Here is an 18,749-nt window from a genome sequence, read left to right on the forward strand (position 1 = left end):
CCTCACTAAATAAGCCTTTCCTTTGTTGATAACCAGCATAGTGAGAGTGTGTATTAACCTATTTTTATTGGTGGGTAATACCTTTTGTGACATTCATAGTCCGATGCGCCTCATTCCATATATACCTTCAAAGGTACTGTATGGTATTGTATGCAACTAAATATGCAAATATTCACCTTGGAACATTGTTTAAAGTATAGTGATGATGTTATTTATGAAAAATTTATTTATTTGTTCAAAACTCTATTATATTTTTATAAAGAAAAAAATGAAAATATAAAAATACGATAAATAAAAATATAAAGAATACAATTTGGTGTTTTTTGTGTGCTAGCTCATATATAGGAAATTGTTACATAGGTCAAGAGGGAGTATTATTTGTTAGACTAATCTGGGTTCTGGACATGTAGCAAACATGTGATTGAAGGTCTTACTGGTTTAGTACTCCTGTTCTTCAGATCTGAAAGAAACATGTTAGTTATAGATTGCTTACTTTAGAATTACCCCCAGGCGTGAGACTGGATACCGAAACTTTTTTCGTCAGCAGTACCTCTGCACGTTGGAAGGTGGCGTCGGTCGGCTTCGCGTCAGTCATCGGCGTAATGGTCGCCGGGATGACGTCGCGGCAGCTACTTAGATGCCGCCCTTGCATGCTGACGTCAGTTCTTTCTTTTTCCGCGCCAGCCAGCGCAGATCCGGGAAGAGCGGTACCTCAGTCACTTTTTAACTAACTTTTTCTCTACTTTTCTCGACTTCTTGTTTCGAGTCTCCGACTCCAAACAGGTGCACGAGGGATGCCCGGTTTCAAGGCCTGCGGTTCCTGTTACCGACTGATGTCGGGCATGGATCCGCACCACGTGTGCCTCTTTTGCCTGGAGCGTGACCATTACCCCAAACGTGCTCCAACTGCCGGTCGATGGCACCGAAAGCTTTGCGGGAGTGGTCCTGAAAGCTGTTCAAAACGGCGGCAGTTGGCTCCGCGCCGTTCCTGGTCCCGGTTGAGAGGGAGGTTGAGGGACGGGTCACGGAGCCACCACCATTCCAGTCCGAAATCATCGAAGTCTTCGCACTCTGGGTCAGGTAAGTCGAAGCATAAGAAGCATCATCGCTCTTCAACTTCTCCTAGTCGGTCGGTCGGCCGAACTGATGAGGCACGCGGGTGGTGCCCCTCCCGTGGCTCCGCGCGCAGAGCCCAAAGGGTCGACTCCTAGTTTCCCTCCCTTTCCGGGACCCGGAGCGACACCCGCCCAGCTTTGTACGTTCTACGAGGCGATGCATGCCATCTTTGGGCGGACCGACCCCGCGGGCGCACCTTCTGGCCCCGTGGACTCAGCTAGGGGGCCTAGGTCTATGCTGCCGGCAGCTCCGGCCCTGGTGCCGCAGGCCCCCCTTGGATCCAGGCCTGGATCTGAATTGGCGCCGGTTTACCTCATTACGCCTCCACCGGCGCCGCTCCTCACAGCACCACTACCGCGTTCGGCGCTGGTTGGTTCCCCGGCCGGCGTTGACCCCGGCCTCCATCCCGACGTAGACACTGAGCTGGGTGGGGTTTTATGCCCCTGTTCACTCCTGGGGTCCCTTTTCAACAACAGTGGCACCCAGAGGATGATGAGGAGGACAGGGAGGGGTCAGGTGACCCTTTGACTGACCAGTTAGCCACTGAGCAGGACTGGAGAGAGAAACTGGGGGATGCCCGTGGTCTTGACACCTCTCCTGACCTTGGCATGTTGTCTCCTCCTACCGTGGCTATGGAGGAGGGAGCGTTATACGCAGTGGTGTTGCGTAGGGCGGCCGAGGCTCTCAACCTCGAGCTTTCTACAGTGGCGATCAGGACTAACCTCCTGACCTAGGTGCTTCAACCGGCTGTGAGCTCTTCCGAGCCCTTGCTGCAGTTTAATAATGCCCTCACAGATGTCCTTTGGGCATGTGGTCTAGGGCCAACACAGGGCTCCCGTGGACAGGATGATTGCCCGACGCCACCGCCTAGCTCTGTGCGACCCCACTTTCCTCTCCCAACACCCCACCCCCTAAAGCTTGGTAGTTCAAGCTTCTACGTCCAAGAGCGCCTTCCCTACTGCTCCACCGGAAAGGATATCCAAGAAGCTGGACCACCTTGGCAAGAAAATTTTCTTATCTGCCAACTTAGGACTGCGGTTTGTAAACACTCCATGTCTCTTGGTCCGTTAGTCGCACTCAGTGTGGGATACGGTGGCCCAAGTGCTGCCTTAGTGTCCGTATGAGACCCGGGCAGTTAAAACCTTAAACAGATAGGCTCTTAAAGATTATTAAAGAGGATCTCGCCTAATTGGACCCATGGAGGGTAGACCACTCAGGTGTCACTGAGTTTACGAGTTACTCAGTGACATTTAAAACAGCATCCCGTCTGTAGTTTTTTTAAAATTAGTAATCTGTTCACAAGGGGGGATTCTTTGATTCTCGCTAATCCATTTTCAGATCACTCTTTAGTATCCTTAATATTACACTTGCCTGCCCCCAGGAGAAAGAGTAATAGGTGGCATTTTGACAAAGCACTGTTATCAGATCAAAAATGGATTGATGAAACCCGTGATTTTATAGGGTGGTTCTTCAAGGAGAATGTGAATACGGGGACAGGTTTTATGGTGTGGGAGGCTTTTAAGGCTACGCTTAGGGGACGGGTGGTGGCATATAGTGCTAATCTTTATAAGCTAAGGAAACTGAAGATTGCCGGACTCCAAGAAGTGGTGGAGCGGGCTAGGAGAGAACTTTCAGGGAGGTCAACTGGGGAGGAGGTAGAGGCACTTCACCAGGAACTATTAAGGGCTAAGAAGGAGCTGAAAAGTTTTTTTTCTGCTTGAGGAAATTGCTGGAAGTAAAACCCGCCCGTCAAAAGGCGTACGAGGAAAGCCAGCATATCGGGAAATTTTTAGCTTGGTCCACAAAAACACAACCGAGCAAACAGTCTATCCCACAAATTAGAAATCCGGGTACTATGTGCCTGGTGAACGATAAAGACGGAATTGCCGAAATTTTTATATTACATTTCAGCAAGATATATGCGGAAGTCCAGACAGTTGACCCTCAAGCTCTTGGGGACTATTTTACAACAGTCCACCTGCCTAAAGTTAGCGAGGAGGACTGTATGCTTTTGACTGACTGATTACAATCACAGAATCAAGTGAAATCGTTAAATAAATAAATGGCAAATGGGAAGGCGAATGGCAATGAAGTATATAAACTGTTTTTAAACACACTCACCCATTTCTTAGTATCACTGTATAACCAAGTTATGGCTGGAAAGGGAGTCTCAGACAGATTCAAGGAATCAGTGAAGATCTTAATTCTAAAAAAGGATAAGGACCCTAAAGATCCAAGCTCTTATTGGCCAATAAACCTACTAAATGTAGACTATAAGCTTCTTGGGCAAATAGAATTATGGGCTGCCCACATTATTTGGTTCATGCAGACCAAACAGGGTTTTTGCCAGGGAGATCTATGGCTGCGAATACCTTCTATTTGATTCAAGCTATTGACTACTTTTCTGCTACAAAGGAGGCTGCGGCCATCTTAATGATGGAAGCAGAAAAAGCATTCAACCTGGTGGATTGGCAGGCCCTCTTCTTTATTTTGGGGGAGTTCGGCTTTCCACGCCATCTGATCGAGATGCTGGAGAAAATCTATAGTGGAGCCATCGCAAAAGTTATTATAAATTCAGAGGAGACGGGAGAGGTAGTAATAAGGTGGGGTACTAGGCATTGCCAGCAATGCCAATGACAGTTCCAAAATAAGTACTAACCATCGCAGTCTTACGTGTGACAATTTAGACTATTCCAGGCCACTCTGTCCTGGAATCTGCTTGTGATATAATAAACCCATTCAAATAGTTATAATAGATGTAACATTTTCTTCAAAGTATGTCTTTTAAAACTAGAAGGTGACTTATTTAACTATATCATAAGTTCCTGCTACTTACAAAAATTGCAGCCCGTTTTGTGCATGAAAATTATTTTGACTTTGTAAGAGAATTTTGCTCATGCTGAGACTAAGGGTATGCAGTTACCTCTTTCAAAAATTCCTTATCTAGAGTGAAATTACAATGGTTGCTTTTCTTGCTTCTTTCACGAAATTGTCAGAATCTTGGCTCTTTGTTGTGTTTTTTTCCCCCTGAAATAGTTTTGCTTTCAGTAAGGTTCAACAGCCAGCATAATAATAATGGTAAGATAACGCTGGTACTTAATGTACGTGCAGGAGAGACCTGTGTTCAGTCTAATCGCAGTTTTGACTTGTAGAGTAGCATAGAGGATTAATGTGCCTGCTGCAAAGGGCACAGGTTGACGTGCAGGTTTCAGTTTATTTTATGTAGGTAGCTCAGTGGGTTTTGTCACAGTAATCTTGTTGTTCCTTGCAGTTCATATGTTACCGTGCTTCTACTACGGCAATGTGGCCTATGGGCAGGTAGCAAGGAACTGCATGCATACTGCAAGGGATGGCTTTAGAACCTTGTTGTGTTTTTTCTGAATCATACGTTACCCTGAGGTTGCTGAAAAGGGTTCCTTTGCCTACTAATAGTCTTAATACAGACAATCCTAGCAACAGGGTAACGGTTTATAGCCTTTTAAATGAGGCTTTTGTATTGGGGCCAGCTGGGCGTGAAAATAAAGTCCCCTCACTGCCTGCAGTTTGCTACTCCCAATGGAAGGCAGACAGCGTGTGCGCGATGCCGAATGAGTTCTAGTGTCGAAAAATGACACCAAGACATATTAAGAATATTTCACTGGGGCCAGCTCAGATCTGGATCAGTAATAGCTGCCGGATCCGACTCGAGACTCCTCATTTCCTGCACTGTCTGCTGGTCGAAGTCAAAAACACTAGTGCCTCTGGTGTTCTGGAATACTGCGCCAGACTCGTGTTCTGGATAGATGAACCCAAATGTATAACGTCTCCTAGATTTGAACTGCTGGCCTGGCCACAAACATTTTCATAGGAAAGTGTTACCAGGGTTCTTACTGTCTCTCTGTTAGGTTTAGGTACTGCCTCGACTTTTGGAAGGAATTCCTGTGACCCTGTTGATGCTAGCCATATCTCTTGAGTGGTCCCAAATTTTAATGATGGAGGCCGGACAGGTCCCGTTTCATGAATGTGGGAATTTGAACTGACTTCAACACACCAATTTTTTAAACCCAACCCTAATAGACTAAATTCTACCAAATTCACATTACGGTCCACAGCCACAAGCCTAGGATCTGGAAACTGTGAGGCCAGCCTGTTGCTAGATCTCTGCACAGCCCTTTAGGTTAGGGGCCATGAGGACAGTCTTCAGGTATGTAGGCCTAAAGGTAACGAAAAGTTTGTAGTGACGTGGCATATCAGGTTTGTCCTGTTTTGTCTTTTGGGTAATGAAAAGGGATGATATGGTGATGTGATTTGTCTGTATGGGTGGGCTGTGTGGGCATGCTGTAAAATGTTGAGTGTGGATGCTGTAAGAATGTGGTGATGTATGGAATGAAGGGCCTAGGGAGAATGGAGAAAAGCAGGGGGGTCCCCACTTTGTAAAACGTGTCACTCTGTGATACTAGGGAACATTTTCACCAGCCACAATCACACTTTTGAGGTAACTTACCTGCTGTTTGTCATTGCTGCAGTTACTTTCCACCATCTGTTGCTGAGGGTTTCTAGAGAAAATATAAAACTCTCCAGGGCCGTTCAACTGATTTTCTAGTAAGTAAGTAGCATATTTGTAGAGCGCACGAATGCCGAAGTGTCTTGGCGCTGAGGGTGGCGTGTCGAGTGTTGTCCAGGCAAGTAGCGATATTATTTGAGGGGCAAGAGCCAGATCTTGATCATTTTCCCAAACTGATGCCTGTTAAGCTGTAGCCAAATGGTGATCGGCATCCTGTTCCAGAGTTTGGCTGCCTAGTAGTATAGGCTTTACCCTCCCCATCTGGCTTTTTGGATTTTAGGAACCTGAACTAGCCCTGTGTTGGCAGATCTGAGACTCTGTCCCCGGAAGTACCAGAGGAACAGTTTCTGCATGTCAAAGGCTCCCTCACCATATAGTGCCTTATGTATAGGGCTTTGAATTCCGCACGTTGTTGGATCGGAAGCCAATGTAGCTGCCTAATGCTACAGGAGATGGAGTGGTATTTAGGGATGTCAAGCTGCAGTTGTGCGCGGCATTCTACTGTGACTTTAGTTTAGCTATCTGGTACTTGTCAATGCCCAAAAACAATGAGTTACCGTAGTCTATTTTTGAAAGGATTCAATCACTTAGTACCTTTTTTCGGAGGTCCGGAGGGATGAAGGTCAGGATCTTATATAATACAATAAGAAGGAGCAAGAGGAAGTCAGGAGATTAATCTGCCCTGTGATGTTTAGCTGATAGTCGAACATCACTCCCAGGTTTCTCGCCTTAGTAGATGGAAGGGGACAGATCCCTGCCTCTGTTGGCCACCATGCTTGGTTCCATATAGGTGGGCCCTTCCCATACTCCATGACCTCTGTTTTATCTATATTAAGTTTGAGGAAATTCAGATTCATCCATCCCATAATGCTCTTCATACAATTATGGAACCTGGCAGCTGTGATTTCAACACTCAGTGAGATAGAAATGACAATCTGAGTGCCGTCTGCGTACGAGACTAACGTAAAGCCATGCTCTCTGATTAGGTTGGCTAAAGGGGTAACATAGATGTTTAATAGGGTTGGTGACAGCGCTGAGCCTTGTGGCACCCCACATGGGAGGAAGAACGTATCTGATTTCAAATATTGTCCCAGCACACCCTCTGCTCCCTAGATGTCAGGAAGGAGGAGAGTATGGTTAGAGCCTTCTCCTTAATCCCTATTGCCTTCAGCCGCCACATTAGCACCGTGTGATTAACGGTGTCAAACACTGCTGTTAGGTCAAGAAGGATAAGGATGGCTCGTCTCCCTTCCATCCAGCTGTTTGCGAATCTCCTCTTTAGCCATTATCAGGGCAGATTCTGTAGAGTGGCATGGTCTGAAGCCTTGTTGGGTGACGTCTAGGAGGTAATTAGAATCTAGATAGTGAGTTATTTTAGTATTGACTGATTTTTCTAGAATTTTAGCCGCTATTATTAAACATGATATTGAACTGTCGTTTTTTACTTCTGTGGGGTCTAAGAAGGGTTTCTTCAAAATGGCCCTTATACATGCTTTTTACCAAGACACGGTAAAAGTCCCTGAGGTGATCACCTCATTTAGAATAGGGGTTAGGTGGATACTGATCAGTAACAGCAGGCTATTAACTTTCTCTGCTGTTCGTGTCGAGAAGCTGGACAAGTTACTATGGGCTGGGTTCTCGTAGTTAAGTGTGTCATTGTTGTCAGTTGAATTGGGGGCTGTTGTTAAAAGTTCATTGTAGACTTATTGTACTTTGGTCTGAAAAATATTAGCGAGCTTATTGTTGCCGCTTAGACAGGGCAGTGATTGTAGGCTGCTTTGCGTTCCCTGATCTAGTCAACCCTCCAATTTCGTTCTAGTCGTCTGCATTTGGATTTATTGATTTTAAGATCCGAGTTATACCAGGGTGCTGAAGCCTGACTTCTTCTGCGTTTCTTTATTTGTTCCTGGGCTAACTGGTCTACTACAGATCTAATCCAATCGTCAAAGTTATTAGCTGCCAGGTTGTTATCTGAGAGAGGCATGGGAGGGTTCCAATCAAGCTCCTCTTCGAACTCATTTTTTTTGTATTCTGTACCAGGGGCGAGCCTTAACCAAGGGCGGGTTATTTAGGTGGGACCTGTTTCTCTCTTGGATCAGTACTTTAAAATATATGGCTTTGTGATCTGTCCATGGTAAGGGAAGAGTGTTCTCCACTGTAATATTGGGATTATTGGCAAAAATACCATCCAGGTTGTGGCCAACCCTGTGTGTGGGTTCAGAGATAATTTGGGTCAGACCAAATCCCACCAGATTGTCCAGCAGTATGGCTGTGTCACTATTGTTGTTGGATTCAAGGTGAAAATTAAAGTCACCTAGAATTGTGTAAGTAAGGAAACTCTAGACATGATTATAGGAGAGTCTGGAGTGACTGAATAAATGTAGACCTTAACCCCGGTGGCTGGTAGAGAAGTAGGCCTGAGAAGGTCCAAGTGATATTAATTTTGTTATTAAAGTTCATGGCCTCTGCTTCCAGTTGTTGGGTAGGCTCCGTACTTACTCTGAGGTAGGAGTGATATAGTATGGCAAAGCGCCCCCCCCCCCCCATTTTTTCCCTTTCCTGTCTACGCAGGCTACTTGATATCCTGCCTGTAGAGCAATGTTCCAGTCAGGCTCAGAAGTATCATTAGCCCAGGTTTCTGTTAGAAAGACCAAATCTGGGTTTGACAACTGCATCATGCATTCAAATTCATATTTGTGCTTTATCAAGGATCTGGTATTCAGCAGAATACACTTTAAAGTGTTGACCAGCATGTCCTGGGAGTTATTTCCCCCTTTTGGGGAGGTCCTTTTTAGGGGGTCTGGGTGAATTGGTGGTTTTATGGTGATTCCAATGTCTTCACCTGGGGAGTATTTGTCCCTATTGACGCTCTTACATACGGGCACTGCAGGTCGTGCACAATGCCTGATCGTTAAAGGTGCAGTGAGCTTATTTTTAAAAAGTAAAGTGCAAACAAAGCAGTTAAAGCAATTAGAAACAGTTAGAAAGTACTTGCATTTGCAGGGTGCGAAAGTTCAGCGTTACTAATGTTAATGGCAGACACGTCACGCTGTGTGGTCGCACCAATGTGCGTTTTTGAGCTCTGCCGGCAAAGAACAACTAGTGCACGACCTTGTTCAAAGGCGGGCCCGCTCTTACATACGGGCACCGCAGGTCGTGCACAATGCCTGATCGTTGAAGGTTCTATTAGCTTATTTTTTTTAAAGTAAATTGCAAACAACGCAGTAAAAGCAATTAGGACTGGCTGGTAGTCACCACTCAACCAACACATACAGTCATAAAAAAGCAGGCAGTCAACAGTAGAGACTTAGACTAAACTTCAGTGTTGGCCCATGAAGCATATTCCATGCTCATAAATTAAGTTCAATTTAGCTCTTCCAGTTGCTGGAGTGAAGCTTTCAGATTGAATGCCAGGTTCAACATTTTACTGCCAGTCAGCTGCATTCCCTGTATCTTGAGTTGTGGATTCTGTTGATGTGCAGATCAAGGTTTGCCCTGCTCTCGGCATGCTGTTCTAGCTATCACAAATATATATGCACTGGAGGATAGGTTTTTGCTTCATTCTGTTTAGTGGCCTCCTTGCAGAATGTGATGTGGGACCCCTCAATTTCCAAAATCCCACAGACATTCATTCAACTTGGGCTGAATGGGGTCCAGTTGAAGGGTTGGTGCCCCCCTGGCGTCACACCCCTGGTTCCCTGAACTGGCATATTTGTGCATAGTTAGTGAGAAGGACAAAGGAGGAGGGGTTATGGGGCTGATCCAGTGGTCCAGCTAGCAAGTATCCATACACAAATTTGCAACCCGGTTGTAAAAGACACAGCATGAGTAGATATTAACATGATCATCACGCACTTGGGATAAAAGTGTTGACATGCCCCCTTCATAGTGGGATGCTGCACCCTGCACTGGGAATTGGTAGACCTCACTAGAAAATAGCAAAGCGTTGCGAGCATCCTCACAGGAAGATGGTTGAGAGTGGCATATCTGGGTGGCCTTTTACATGAGGGGCCCTTGTGCAAGGCAAACAAAATAGGACAACTTTCAGAAGAAGCACAACATTTGGCAGGATTGGACAGCCAGTAAAAAGAGCTGAGGATTGTTTGGCATATAAACGGGACACGGACGGGGATCTTCTTCTTCCAGCCACAGATCGCTATTGATAAAATACACCAATGACACAACACACAAATTGCTTCAAGTGTCAACGGTGAACATCCTAAATCATCTCTGAACCTACTTAAACTCTGTTGGGACAAAGTCTTCTCCGTAGCTCTAGAGTGTGTGCTCCTCTACCCTAGATCATTTCCGCTGTTGTGCAGTCGCTGTGTTTTTCACATTCCCCCAGTGACAATCATGCAGGCTCACAGTAGGGCCATTTTGTTACATGAACTGAGGCTCAAGAGCTGTGTTCTGAGATTGATGTGGCTACCCAGAGCACCCCCTTTTTGTGGGACGAACGGGCTGCTGCCCTCTCTACCCAGGCTTTGTGGGTCTCCTGGTGGTGGTGGTAGCCTAATTTATAGTAATGGTACAGGCCTTTTTAACTGTCTACTTCAGTGACTGATGCCTACCAACCTCCCCATCAAAAAGGCTTTGCCAGTCTCACTTAACAAGGGTCTTTTCATTTCCATATGTGTGCATGGCGCATTACAAGTTTAGAGCCGGTGAGCATGTCTGTGACAGGGTCCAGGAAGCAAATCCATTTTGGCTTGCTGTATGTTTGTTGCAAGAAGACATAGTGGGTGGCTTTGTGCATAACTGCCCATGGCTCTGCTGATCGGGTGGCCTGGACCTTTGCATTCCTTTGCTCCCTTGTGTCACCTCTGTTGGGTACAATGTCTCGTAGGTACAGGCATCAGTGTTTCCTTTGTAGTTGAGAGCATCTCCATCGTCCGAGCACTTTAAGTGCATCTGCCTCTTCCTGCCTGATCATGTTTGAAAGCTCACGTGGATATGCATGTGGGATCGCATGCTGCACATGCTTATAGCCCCAATCTTTTCCAAAACATGCCAAATTAAATTACCTTAATTCACTTTTCACAAAAACTACAGCTGCAAGTGCATCAAACAACGAACTAATAAGTGAGCTGTTCAGCATCTCTACAGCACTGAACATTTGAATGAACAAAAGTGACCACCCTTTAATGCACAAATTCCTTCATGAGTGGGTATGAAACGGCGGAACATTCCCAAGATGGCATCAGCTTCAAGAAAGTTATCTCCAAGAGATGACCTGCAGAAACAACTGGAAGGTCGAAAAATGATCTTGCAGTTGATTTTTTTGAAGAGACAACGAATGTTGAAGGGTGATGTGTACTGAATGTTTTCTTTACAGAGGCCTCATCACAGGAGGGCCAGACCAACCTGGCAGACACAGTTTTCATTTCTCATTCTAAACATGGCTGTAGCGCAAGCGTTTGTGATGGTCCTCAGATTACAAAATTGCCTTTCAGAACATTATTTCCTTTAACACTGACAATGCTGTGTAGATGCTCAAGCCATATAAATCTGTATTGAAAAATATATATTTTAACTCGATACACACTACCTGCTTGGCACACAGCATGAAATCATGAACATTGTAGGGCAGTCATTCCAGATGCCTATTTACTGCTGTACTTCTTGTGAATCTTTTACATAGCTGGTAACACAAAGCACAGATACCAGCAGCATCTTGCAGAGGCTCAATTAATTAAACCACAACTAGGGGTGGGCGGAACTTGTGGAGTTTTAGTCCGCGGAATTCAGCGGAGTGTCATAAAAAGACTGCGAGATTCTGTGGAGTTCAGCAAGCGGGCAGAATTCAGAATGTCACTGAATCATGCTCATTTTTAGCACCTGGAGCTTGTTGCGCGCGGTAATTTCAGCCCGATGGCACCATGCAGTGCACCAGAGGGCGCTGCTTTTTCTGCCGCTCAAGTAGATTTTCTAGGCAAGCAGCAGCTTTCTCATCATGAACGGTTACGACCTGCTGCAACTTCCCACCTTGAAAAATCTCGCCTGGTTCTAGCAACCAAAAATCGTACTATGGGATGCAACTTCCCACTCGCCAAATTAACGTTGGCAAGCTGCGCAAAAGAACAAACTTGCCACCAGGCAGTTGGCGGAGTTTTGCCAGAACCACGCGTTCCAAGTGGAACACGCAGTGGGCAAAACTCTGCAAACTGCACGGGCCGAACAGAATTTTCACCCACCCCTAACCACAACAGACACCTGACCCTTTCAGTACCTGATGGAATTCTTGGTTTACTGCTGTTGTGCAATTGCAAGCACGTCTATGCCTATGCTGTATTTTCTTAGTCTGAATGCGTCAGCAAATCTCCCCCAGATTTCCTTGAAAATCTGCAGTAGATTTTAAGCAGCAACAAAAAGAATTGCATTCGAGTTAAAGTGGACATTGTGCCAGACAGATGTTAAAACATTCTAACACTGATTGCCCACTTCCGGAGTCAGATTTGAGTGACAATGAAGGCCTATGATTATCTGGAGGAACGCCATATTAACTTCATAATCTATTTTGAACTTGCCCTGGAGTTAACGCAACCATTTCTTGACACTACTTCAAGGTTAAAATTGATCCTTGCTAAAAAAAATTTAAAAAAGCACAGAAAGCAGCACAGCTCATTGACGCAGTTGAAAAGGTCTTTCAAATGGTAAATGAGTAATGCCAAATAGATATCAAATCCTTACAGTAAGTCTGTCTGTTCAGTCCTGCAAGACTTTACATCTTATTGAAGGAGAAAAGCACATTTTCGGCCAGCCCTGGTTTGAGCAGAATTTCTGTCCAGGAGCTTCAACTTTACTTTAAATATGTAGTCACAGAAGCTGGGCAGGTGTCAACTTTGGGGGTGATTGACTGGGGGAGAATGTTTGAATTGTCAGCATTCCGTCCATCATTTGTTTGCTGTAGTTCTTTCAAAAGCTGCACTTGTGTAAAAGGACTGTGTGACTAGTTCTGCAGATGCTGAAAATAGCAACGGTGTCTATAAAATGTATTTATGCACCGGATATTGCTCCATGATAAAGCAATCCATTCATGCTTTGGTGTTTTTACACTACAGCCGCAACAGGGTAGAATTGAACAAAACAGCAAAGGTGAAGACTTGTCAACACAAATGCTTTAAACACTGTCTTGTCATAGACTTTAATGATTTAATATATTTTATGAAAAATAAGTTCCCTATGTGTGGTACTAAAGTCTGATAAATGAGTAAAATGGAGTATATAAAGTGTCGCAAAATTTGCTAATCTGTTCCAGATCTTGGTGGCGGAGGTCTGAATAGAGAGACTTCCATGTCCTCCTCGAGTATTCATGCCTCCCCATAAATATTTAAATATTATTTGCTGTGTGCAACCTTGCAAGCCTAGCTTCAATTTTGAATAGTCTGTAGACTTCTTACTGCCTTTCACAGCCTCTGTGATATGTATCTAGCCCAGATAAAGTAAAATCGAAATAGAGGTTAGTGTTAAACTTGCAGTCACAAGTTCGAATTTGAACATGTCTTACTGAGCGTGACATACTTCCAAATTCAAGAAATTAAATATCATTGAGTTGGGCAATTGTTTTATGGGTCATTAGACGGGCCACTGGAATTAAGCAATGCTGTGATGCTTCCCTGCATAAATATAAATTTACCTCATGTGCCACATAATCTCCTATCTGTTGCATACATGACAGATTTCAATAAAAAAAAATAGTTTCTATCAAAAACTCAAAGGCAAGCCCTTTACAAAGTTTAACTGGTCACTGGATAGCTGCTGGTTCAGGTTAAACTGATACTAATGAGAGGAAACCTTTGCGCAGACAATACTAATGTTGGTTAAAATGGCAAAATAGCACAATAATACTTCCCCTAAATCTGCCACATATGGCATATAAATTGTTTTTTCTTGATGCATAATTTAGTCAGCCATGCACACATTTTGGTTCTTCATAGGTGCACATTTCAGTGGTTTTCCTTATTAGCAGTGGCTCAATGAGCTAAATTGTTCCACTAACATCATGTGAACTACGGATAAATAATTTTAATCAACTGAGTTCTCTTAAATTAAGCAATAAAAGAATGACTATTATCCTCTGCGTTTAGAAATGGCAGAAATATATCTGTTTTAGTTCCTCTTTAAGTTCCCAAAAATGAGTGCTGCTAAATGAGAATTTTTGTGACATTGTTCTTGATGGCCTATTTAACGAACATGTTCTTGAATGCAAGAGGATATGTTTTACTAACTGGCTTCCTACCCTAGGCTGTAACCTGATTGAAGCAAATGGCCACGTATGCCTTTGTGCTTGCCCACAGAACAAAACTGTATAGTAGCGTTGCCTTGCACTTGGCTGGGTAGCATATTTTGCCCTGTCCGAAAGAGTTGGATGCACTTTGAACTTTCTCAAACATGCCAAAATTCCTGATGGATGTGGAAGACTGACGGTTTTGTAAGCTAAAAAATGTTTTCAGTTATCTCCCGCACTGAACTTTCTACACTCCAGTGCAAGAAAATTAGAAAAATAATTCCTTAGATGTTGCTATAGAGATGCACAACACCAATTGGGCTGAAAGGGCTTCATTTCTCCTGCCCGCTTCCATGGACAGGGTTCATGCTGCTGTCCTGCATGCAAGTCTTATCCAAACTTCCCCGGTCATCCTCTGAAGGCCCTTTAACAATGGTGAGGCCGTCATTTGTTTTCATTGTTCAGAATCTTTAACTCATCATTTTACTTTCATGTTAAGCAGCATTTCCATGGACAGAATTCTTATTATGGCCTGTGGATGAGGGTTAATTAATCAGGGATATTTGCCCTAATGCGCCACTTTGCTCCTCTTGTCCAGCGGTGGCTGCTTTGTTAGATGGCACAAAGGCATTCGATTCCCTGGAGTGGAAATTCCTCTTCACACTACTAACCCAGCTCGGTCACAGTCCCACTTTTATACGACAGATACGACTTCTATATGCCTCCTTCACTACTTGGGTGTGGGTCAATGAGCTGATTTCTGACCCTATCCCCCTTGGCGCGCCAAGGAAGTCCTTTGTCGCCCCTCCTATTTGCCATAGCGATTGAATCCTTGGCAGCCCGCCTGCATCAACATAATGCTGTAGGTATAGGATTCATAACCCTGGGGTTGATAGTCTCCATATACGCTGACGATGTCACGCTACACGTTCACAAGCCAAATGTGAATCTTGCTCCAGTGACATGTGAACTGCTGCGCTTCGGAGGCATGTGTGGAATTCAAATAAATTTGATTAAATCCATCTTATTCCCGCTCACTGAAGGCACACACAAATTTGATACAGAATATGCATTAGAATGGGCGGACAGCCCAGTGTGTTACCTGGGCATTTGTATCAGTAGGGTTACACAAGAGCTGTGAAATGCAAATTACGGCAGGGCGATTAATTGGATAGAGGAGACAATGCACATCTGGTCTAAACTGCCTCTAACTCTTACTGGGCAAATAGCAATCACAAAAATGATAATACTGCCCAAGCAGCTGTACCTTTTCGCTAACACCCCTATGCCGCTTACTTTACAATTCTTCCGGCGTCTAAACTCTGCCATGATCATTCTGGTATGGGTGGGCAAACAACACAGAGTATCCTGGGAACTCCTCACCCTCCCACTGGCTCAGGGTGGATTAGAGGCCCTGGACATTACACTATATGCATCCTGTGCACAAGCCCAGTTTTTGCTTTTTTGGTTATACCCGACATCATTCCAACCACATGTTGCAATTGAGAAGGACCGGGCCGCTCCGTACCCATTAACCACTGCCCTTTATCATGGCTACCAGAACCCTAGATGTGTGATCGATACAGTTAAAACTATCAGATGGGCATTGGAGGGGCTGCAGAAAAAAGCAAAACGTACCCTGTTACATGCACCGTCAATCCTGCTAGCCAACAACCTCCAAATCCCCCGGCTACTAGACAAGGGTGCGACTGGTCGTGCGTGCAAACTTCGCATTAACCCGTTCTCTGACCTATACCCAGACAACCAATTCCTCCCCCCCATTTTAAGTTGTGGAGTCTTTCCAAATAGCGTTCCTGGACACACTACTATATTACCAGCTATGTGCAACCTGCTGCGCACTACACAACACATTACCGTTCCCGCCCCTACCTGCTCTAGAGCATATACTTACAGACTCTTCTGCTCGCAAGATAATAACGCACATTTACACCACTACTCAACGCACCTCCCCAGTGACCACTGTTAGATACCTAGAGGCCTGGACAGTTGAACTGGAATCGACCATCACAGAGGCGAAGAGGTCGTTTTGCTGCGCCCGTCTTGAACACCTGTCCCCGAACTATCGCCTGAGATTAATACACTTTATTTTTCTACATCGTATGTACTACACCCCGGTGCAGCTGCAATGGTTGGGGCTATGCCCTGATGATACATGCTGGCATAAAGGGCCCCTCAGGCCACATTACTTTACCTGGCCTGGACGTGCCTGTGCATCGATGCATTCTGGGCAGAGGTGTTTCAACACATTGCAGACATAACACATCAGGAGTTAGACTGCTCCCCATTAGTGGCCCTACTGGGATATGTAAAGGACGTGCAATCCACTAATTGGCGACTAACCGCCATGCTGCTCCTAGTAGCTAAGCATCGAGTGGCTATACATTGGGGCAGGCAGCCCATGAGGCACAGGGTCAGACTGATTTGCATATGGCCATGTCTGAACTGGGGTGGCAGAGTGGGCTAAAGAACGGTGATGGATTAAACCCAGATCAGTTGACTGGAGGTGAGTGCTTGCAATGTTCAACACTCCGTCCATCATTTCCTTTGGTTTTTGCTTTGTTCACCATAAGTTGGCAGGGTATGCTCAGACGTGAGTCCCTTGCTCACTTTGCCACTGGATTCAAGCAACCCTGGCTGAAGACGGCTGAAATGCCAGAAACCGGTCCTAGGAAGCTTGTTTCCGGTCCAGGGAAGACCTGGCTTGGCAGTTCGGGCTAGACTGTTCCCATGAGCGTTACAACAAACAAATGATGGACGGAATGCTGACAATGCAGACATTCTCCCCCAGTCAAGAGATCTGGGTTAAATCCATCGTTCTTTTGCCCACTACACCACCCCAGTTTAGACATGGCCATATGCAAATCAGTCTTGACCCTGTGCCTCATGGGTACAGTCCAGCCCGAACTGCCAAGCCATGTCTTCCCTGGACCGGAATCAAGCATCTTAGGACCGGTTTCTGGCTATCAGCCGTCATCAGCCAGGATAGCTTGACTCCAGTGGCGTAGTGAGCACGGGTCCCACGTCTGGGAATACCCATCCCACTTAGGGCGAAAAGCGTTACAACAAACAAATGATGGACGGAATGCTGACAATGCAGACATTCTCCCCCAGTCAAGAGATCTGGGTTAAATCCATCGTTCTTTTGCCCACTACACCACCCCAGTTTAGACATGGCCATATGCAAATCAGTCTTGACCCTGTGCCTCATGGGTACAGTCCAGCCCGAACTGCCAAGCCATGTCTTCCCTGGACCAGAATCAAGCATCCTAGGACCGGTTTCTGGCTATCAGCCGTCATCAGCCAGGATAGCTTGACTCCAGTGGCGTAGTGAGCACGGGTCCCACGTCTGGGAATACCCATCCCACTTAGGGCGAAAAGCGTTACAACAAACAAATGATGGACGGAATGCTGACAATGCAGACATTCTCCCCCAGTCAAGAGATCTGGGTTAAATCCATCGTTCTTTTGCCCACTACGCCACCCGCGGTTTAGACATGGCCATATGCAAATCAGTCTTGACCCTGTGCCTCATGGGAACAGTCCAGCCCGAACTGCCAAGCCATGTCTTCCCTTGACCGGAAACAAGCATCCTAGGACCGGTTTCTGGCTATCAGCCGTCATCAGCCAGGGTAGCTTGACTCCAGTGGCGTAGTGAGCACGGGTCCCACGCTTGGGAATAGGGAAGACATGGCTTGGCAGTTCGGGCTGGACTGTTCCCATGAGGCACAGGGTCAGACTGATTTGCATATGGCCATGTCTGAACTGGGGTGGCAGATTGGGCTAAAGAATGGTGATGGATTAAACCCAGATCAGTTGACTGGGGGTGAGTGCTTGCAATGTTCAACACTCCGTCCATCATTTCCTTTGGTTTTTGCTTTGTTCGCCATAAGTTGGCAGGGTATGCTCAGACGTGAGTCCCTTGCTCACTTTGCCACTGGATTCAAGCAACCCTGGCTGAAGACGGCTGAAATGCCAGAAACCGGTCCTAGGAAGCTTGTTTCCGGTCCAGGGAAGACATAGCTTGGCAGTTTGGGCTGGACTGTTCCCATGAGGCACAGGGTCAGACTGATTTGCATATGGCCATGTCTGAACTGGGGTGGCAGAGTGGGCTAAAGAACGGTGATGGATTAAGCCCAGATCAGTTGACTGGGGGTGAGTGCTTGCAATGTTCAACACTCCGTCCATCATTTCCTTTGGTTTTTGCTTTGTTCGCCATAAGTTGGCAGGGTATGCTGAGACGTGAGTCGCTTGCTCACTTTGCCTCTGGATTCAAGCAACCCTGGCTGAAGACGGCTGAAATGCCAGAAACCAGTCCTAGGAAGCTTGTTTCCGGTCCAGGGAAGACATCGCTTGGCAGTTCGGGCTGGACTGTTCCCATGAGGCACAGGGTCAGACTGATTTTCATATGGCCATGTCTGAACTGGGGTGGCAGAGTGGGCTAAAGAACAGTGATGGATTAAACCCAGATCAGTTGACTGGGGGTGAGTGCTTGCAATGTTCAATACTCCGTCCATCATTTCCTTTGGTTTTTGCTTTGTTCGCCCTAAGTTGGCAGGGTATGCTCAGACGTGAGTCCCTTGCTCACTTTGCCACTGGATTCAAGCAACCCTGGCTGAAGACGGCTGAAATGCCAGAAACCGGTCCTAGGAAGCTTGTTTCCGGTCCTGGGAAGACATGGCTTGGCAGTTCGGGCTGGACTGTTCCCATGAGGCACAGGGTCAGACTGATTTGCATATGGCCGTGTCTGAACTGGGGTGGCACAGTGGGCTAAAGAACGGTGATGGATTAAACCCAGATCAGTTGACTGGGGGTGAGTGCTTGCAATGTTCAACACTCCGT

At 45.8% G+C, this 18,749-nt stretch overlaps 1 protein-coding gene across 6 annotated transcripts in view; it reads left to right on the forward strand.

Moving 5' to 3' along the window:
- The window catches only part of EXD3 (exonuclease 3'-5' domain containing 3), a 2,855,457-nt gene that overhangs the window by 1,771,032 nt on the left and 1,065,676 nt on the right, over positions 1-18,749 (forward strand). The window lies entirely within an intron of this gene.

This window comes from Triturus cristatus, chromosome 1_2 (assembly GCF_964204655.1).
Source record: "Triturus cristatus chromosome 1_2, aTriCri1.1, whole genome shotgun sequence".
NCBI lineage: Eukaryota > Metazoa > Chordata > Amphibia > Caudata > Salamandridae > Triturus > Triturus cristatus.